General features: G+C 37.7%; 1 non-coding gene across 1 annotated transcript; it reads right to left on the reverse strand.

Moving 5' to 3' along the window:
- Positions 1-1,293: 1,293 nt before the first annotated feature.
- On the reverse strand, positions 1,294-1,400 carry LOC140854923 (small nucleolar RNA R71). Its single transcript, XR_012138017.1, has one exon. It is a non-coding gene; the product is annotated as a small nucleolar RNA R71 (small nucleolar RNA).
- Positions 1,401-6,199: the final 4,799 nt, after the last annotated feature.

A 6,199-nucleotide genomic window follows, 5' to 3' on the forward strand; every position in this document is an offset into this window, starting at 1 on the left:
TATATTTAGTTGGTGATTGCTGGAAAACTCAGGTACGCTTCTAATTTCTCTTTTATTATTTTTAGTTAATTACTTTTGCTTTTAGACCTAATCATTTGAATTTACTTAATCACAAAAAAAAAAATATATAAAACAAAACAAAAGACATTTCATAATCGTGAAGTAAAATATCAAAATAAAAAAAAAATTCTAAATTAAAATCTTTTACATTCTTGGTCATCTTGTTTATTTGTATTTGCATTTTCATAATTAATCTAAGGGCATCAACCCATTAACAAGATAAGGTGGGGATTTCATTACCCTTCCTTAGCCCAAAAACCATCTCCATCATATCGCATTACCTAGACTTTTAATCTTAAAATCAATTAGACGTCAACCTTAAGGAATTCGAGCTCAATAGGACAAGGAACCCTAAGAGTTCTACCAAGTTTGAGTTGTTTGATTAGTTGGTGTCTAGGCAAGTCCCTGAGGGTGGTTTGTTAAATTGGTTCAGTTGCTGGCCTGGCCAACTCGTTTGGTGTCTAGAAAGGCAACGATGAGTGAACCTCCCACCTCTTATACTTACCTGGCTAACTAGTTGATCAATCTCCACTTGGAAGGTTTGAAGGGTCATCTTGGAACAGTTAGGAGCTGTGTAGATTTAGGTTAACCCTAGGATAGATTGAGTTTAATTTATTGATTCACTTGTTTGAAAAAAAAAAAAAAAAATTTAAAATTTAAATTAATTTGGTTACTTTTCTTTAGATTTAGGACTCCTTAGGATCTTCTCTTTAGAACTTTTTCTCTTTTCTTTCTTTTCCTTATACATAAAAATTTTATAAAAAAAAAAAAAAAAATTGTATAAACATCGAGAACCGTACACCTCGTGTGTGGAGAAGAGTGTCGGGTCGTCTAGTTAGAATTGAGTCAATTCCTGTTGTTCCAATGGCTGAACCAATCCAACCCATGACCCTTAAGGATTTGTGTTATCCAGTTGGCTCCATCCAACCATCTTGTATCAGGTTGCCACAACCCACAGCTAACAATTTTGAAATCAAACCTCAAATCATAAATATGCTTCCAAAATTCACAGGATTAGAAGATGCTTATATATTTATTAGAGAATTTGAGGAGGTATGTGCAACCATGAAACTGCAATTAACAGAGGATGAGGTCAAACTTAGATTAATCAACTTTGCCCTTAAGGACAATGCTAAGAAGTGGCTTTATAGTCTGCCAAACTATTCTGTCACTACTTGGGAGGGCTTTGTGAGAACATTTTTAAAAAAGTATTTCCCCCATCATAAAACAGCTAGGATTAGGAATGAAATAAATCAATTTTACCAACTAGCTGGTGAATCATTTTGGAAGTACTTTGATCGTTTCAAGAATCTTTTGACCCAATGCCCACACCATGGAATAAAAACTTGGAGACTATGCCAGATCATCTATGAGGGGTTAGATTCAAACTCAAGAACCATGCTAGAGTCCATGTGCCAAGGCCAATTTATGGACAAAGAAACTACTGAAGCTTGGCAATTCTTAGAAGACCTAGCCGAGAAAAATTTACAGTGGGAAACAACTAGGGAACCTGATAAAGCTACACCTTCAAGAGGAGGAATGCATCAAATTCAACCAACCCTAGCATCAGAGGCCAAGATTGCAACCTTAACACGTAGATTGGAAGCCTTAGAATTACAGAGACCAGCCAATGTAAATCAAATATCTGCACCCATGTGTAAAGGGTGCAATGCACCAGACCATGTCTTAGAAGAATGTTCCTACTCGAATGAGTGTGCACAGGTGAATGCCACCTATCAAGGACCATTGAACAATCCTTATGCACCCACATATAACCCAGGTTGGAGGAATCACCCGAATTTCTCATGGTCCCAGAATCCTAATGTAGGTAATCCAAATTTCAATCAGCAAAATCTAAGGTCCAACCCAGTGATGAACAACCCGCCAGGCTTCCATGATAATGACAAAAAAATTACCTCTTTAGAGAAAAGCCTAGAAGCCATGATGAAAACACATACCAGCTTTATGCAAACTACGGGTCAACTCATAAATAATAACACCCAAGCTATAGCCCGTCTGGAAATGCAAGTAAGTCAGCTGGCTTCGACCATTAGTGAACGAGAACATGGTAGGTTACCTAGCCAACATGAGCCAAATCCTAGGAACCAAAATGGTCCACGACCCCAACAAGGAAACCAAGTTAATGGTATAAATGCCATTCATACCTTAAGATCAGGAAAACAAATAGACAATAAGGTAGTTGCACTTGATGATATAGATGACTCATCTGCCGAGTCACCTTCTAAAACTACTACCTTTCAACCTCAAGCACCAGAAACTGAAAATTCACCTAGTCCAGTACTTAAAAGTCCTAGAGCTCCTTTTCCAAACAGACTGAAATCCAATAAATCTGAACATTTAGACAAAATTTTAGAGGTATTTAAACAAGTCCAAGTTAATATTCCTCTTTTAGATATAATCCATCAGGTTCCAACTTATGCCAAATTTTTAAAAGATCTCTGCACTAGGAAAAGGACCACTAATGTACCAAAGAAAGCATTTTTGGCTGCAAGTGTCAGTTCATACCTATCTAGCCATGTGCCAATTAAATATAAGGACCCTGGAGCTCCAACAATTTCTTGTGTTATTGGAGAAACCAATATAAAAAAGGCCTTGCTAGATCTAGGAGCTAGTGTGAATATCCTTCCATATTCGGTGTATGAACAACTAGGATTAGAAAAACTTCAACCTACTGGGATCACATTACAGTTAGCCGATAGATCTCTCAGGATCCCTAAGGGAATGGTCGAGGATGTTCTGATAAAGGTTGAAAATTTCATTTTTCCTGTAGATTTTATTATTTTAGAGACTGAGCCAGTTGCGAATCCTAAAGGACATATACCTGTCATTTTAGGAAGACCATTCTTAGCTACGGCCAATGCTGAAATCAATTGTCGAAATGGTCTAATGAAGTTATCCTTTGGGAATATGACCATTGAGCTTAATGTTTTTAACTTAGAACAGGAATCCTCTTCTCATGCTGATGTCAATGTAGTCCAAGATGGTATTTATGAATCCATTGACATTAGTGATGATGAAGTCGACCTAGAGTCTAACCCCTGGTTAATCCATGAGTCCGAGGATGTCAATGAAATACTTAAAGAAAATCAGATTAATCAGGAATCGACACTTCCTACTGAACCAATCATTGAGATGGTGAACTCATCACCTAAACCATCGATAGAGGAAGCACCCATTTTAGAACTGAAGCCCCTCCCAGAACATCTCAAGTATGCATATCTAGGACCCAAAGAAACTTTGCCTGTAATTATTGCATCAGACCTAGATCCCAAGCAAGAGGAGGAGTTATTGTCAGTTCTAAAAGCAAATCAAGAGGCAATAGGTTGGACCATAGCAGATATCAAAGGAATAAGCCCTTCTATAGTTCAACATAGAATATACTTAGAGGAAGAGGCTAAACCAACAAGAGAAGCCCAAAGAAGGCTTAATCCAGTTATGAAGGATGTAGTTAAAAAGGAGATTCTGAAACTCCTAGATAGTGGAATAATTTATCCTATTTCTGATAGCTCTTGGGTAAGCCCAGTTCAAGTAGTACCCAAGAAATCTGGGGTAACAGTGGTCCAAAATGATGCAAACGAACTTATCCCAACTAGGACCCAAACGGGATGGAGGGTCTGTATAGACTATAGAAAGTTGAATGCTGCGACAAGGAAAGATCACTTTCCTTTGCCATTTATTGATCAAATGTTGGAAAGACTGGCCGGACAAGAGTTTTACTGTTTTCTTGATGGATACTCCGGTTACAACCAGATCCCCATAGCCGCTGAAGATCAAGAAAAGACTACATTCACCTATCCATTTGGTACTTTTGCCTATAGACGAATGCCCTTTGGACTATGTAATGCACCGGCAACCTTTCAGAGATGCATGATCAGCATATTTTCAGATATGATAGAACGATTTCTAGAAATTTTTATGGATGACTTTTCTGTTTTTGGTCTAACCTTCTCCGAGTGTCTGAATCACCTGCAATTAGTTCTAGAACGATGTAAGGAGAAGCACCTAGTTCTCAACTGGGAAAAATGTCAGTTTATGGTCAAACAGGGAATAGTTCTTGGCCATGTCATTTCTAAAAAGGGGATTGAAGTGGACAAGGCCAAAATAGATCTAATTGCAAGTCTTCCACCACCTAAATCTGTGAAAGAAATACGTTCATTTTTAGGTCATGCTGGATTCTATAGAAGGTTTATTGCCAACTTTAGCAAAGTAGCACGTCCACTGACTAATCTTTTGGCAAAGGATACTAAATTTGAATTTACTCATGAGTGCTTGGAATCCTTTGAATTTCTAAAAAATGCACTTGTATCAGCTCCAATCATTCATCCTCCTGTCTGGTCTGAACCATTTGAATTAATGTGTGATGCGTCCGATCATGTTGTGGGCGCAATCTTAGGTCAACGAATAAATAAGCTGCCTAGAGTGATATATTATGCAAGTAAAACCTTAAATGATGCGCAGCTTAACTACACCACAACTGAGAAGGAGTTCCTTGCCGTTGTTTTTGCTTTAGAGAAATTTAGATCTTATTTGGTTGGGACCCACACCATTGTTTACACCGATCACTCAGCCATTAGACATCTCCTAGCAAAGAAGGATGCCAAGGCACGTTTAATCAGATGGATTTTGCTCCTTCAAGAATTTGACCTAGAAATTAGGGACAAGAAAGGCACTGAGAACGTTGTAGCAGATCATTTGTCCCGAATTCCAGTTGCACCATCTAGTGAACCACCCATCAATGAATCTTTCCCAGATGAGCAACTCATGTCTTTGTCTACTGAACCTTGGTTTGCTGATATTGTAAATTATTTAGCCATAGGCAAGATACCTTCTCATTGGACTAAGCAGGATAAATATAAATTCTTTGCCCAAGTGAAGTATTTCATTTGGGATGATCCTTATCTTTTTAAACAATGTCCTGATCAAATTATTAGAAGGTGTATCCCAGATAACGAAGTCATGAATATTTTATCTTTTTGTCATGATCAAGCATGTGGGGGTCACTTCGCGTCTAAGAAAACTGCTGCTAAGGTTCTCCAATGTGGTTTTTATTGGCCCAATTTGTTTAAGGATGCTCACGAATATTGTAAAAATTGTGCTCAATGTCAGAAAATGGGCCGAATCACCAAGCGACACATGATGCCACTCAACCCAATCTTGGTAGTTGAAGTTTTTGATGTTTGGGGGATCGATTTCATGGGACCATTTCCAAATTCCTTTGGAAATGAATATATTCTAGTAGCAGTTGATTATGTTTCAAAATGGGTAGAAGCAATTGCATGTAGAACACCCGATAGCAAAATGGTCATTAAGTTTCTTAAAGAAAATATTCTCTCCCGTTTCGGTATTCCTAGGGCAATCATTAGTGATCGGGGAACCCATTTTTGTAACCGACCTTTTGCAACATTGATGAAAAAGTATAATGTCACCCACAAATTGGCCACACCATATCATCCTCAAACTAGTGGGCAAGTTGAAGTGTCAAACCGACAAATCAAACAGATCCTGGAAAAAACTGTTAATGCCAATAGAAAAGATTGGTCTTTAAAATTAATTGATGCACTTTGGGCATACCGAACCGCTTTCAAGACCAATCTAGGAATGTCTCCTTATAGGATTGTGTTTGGTAAACCATGTCACTTGCCTATTGAGATAGAACACAAAGCCATGTGGGCCATCAAACAACTAAATACAAATTTGAACGATGCTGGAAACCATAGGAAGCTTCAATTGAATGAATTAGAAGAACTTAGAAATGAAGCCTATAAAAATGCAAGGATATACAAGGAACGAACCAAAGCATTTCATGATCAATCAATTATAAGAAAAACTTTCAATATCGGACAAAAGGTGCTCTTATATAACTCTAGATTACATCTGTTTCCAGGAAAGCTTAGGTCTAGATGGACAGGACCATTTTTAGTAAAGGAAGTTTTTTCACACGGGGCTGTTGAGATTGAAAACCCAAGTAATGGTGTTATCTTTAAAGTTAATGGTCAACGATTAAAACCATTCTTGAAATTACCTGTCAAGACTGTTGAAGATGCCATGGTTCTTTATGAACCAACTTATTCTGATTAAGTTGCTTCGAGGTTTGGTCTGGCTGAAGACATAAAACTTA

Source organism: Elaeis guineensis, chromosome 1 (assembly GCF_000442705.2).
Source record: "Elaeis guineensis isolate ETL-2024a chromosome 1, EG11, whole genome shotgun sequence".
Lineage (NCBI taxonomy): Eukaryota > Viridiplantae > Streptophyta > Magnoliopsida > Arecales > Arecaceae > Elaeis > Elaeis guineensis.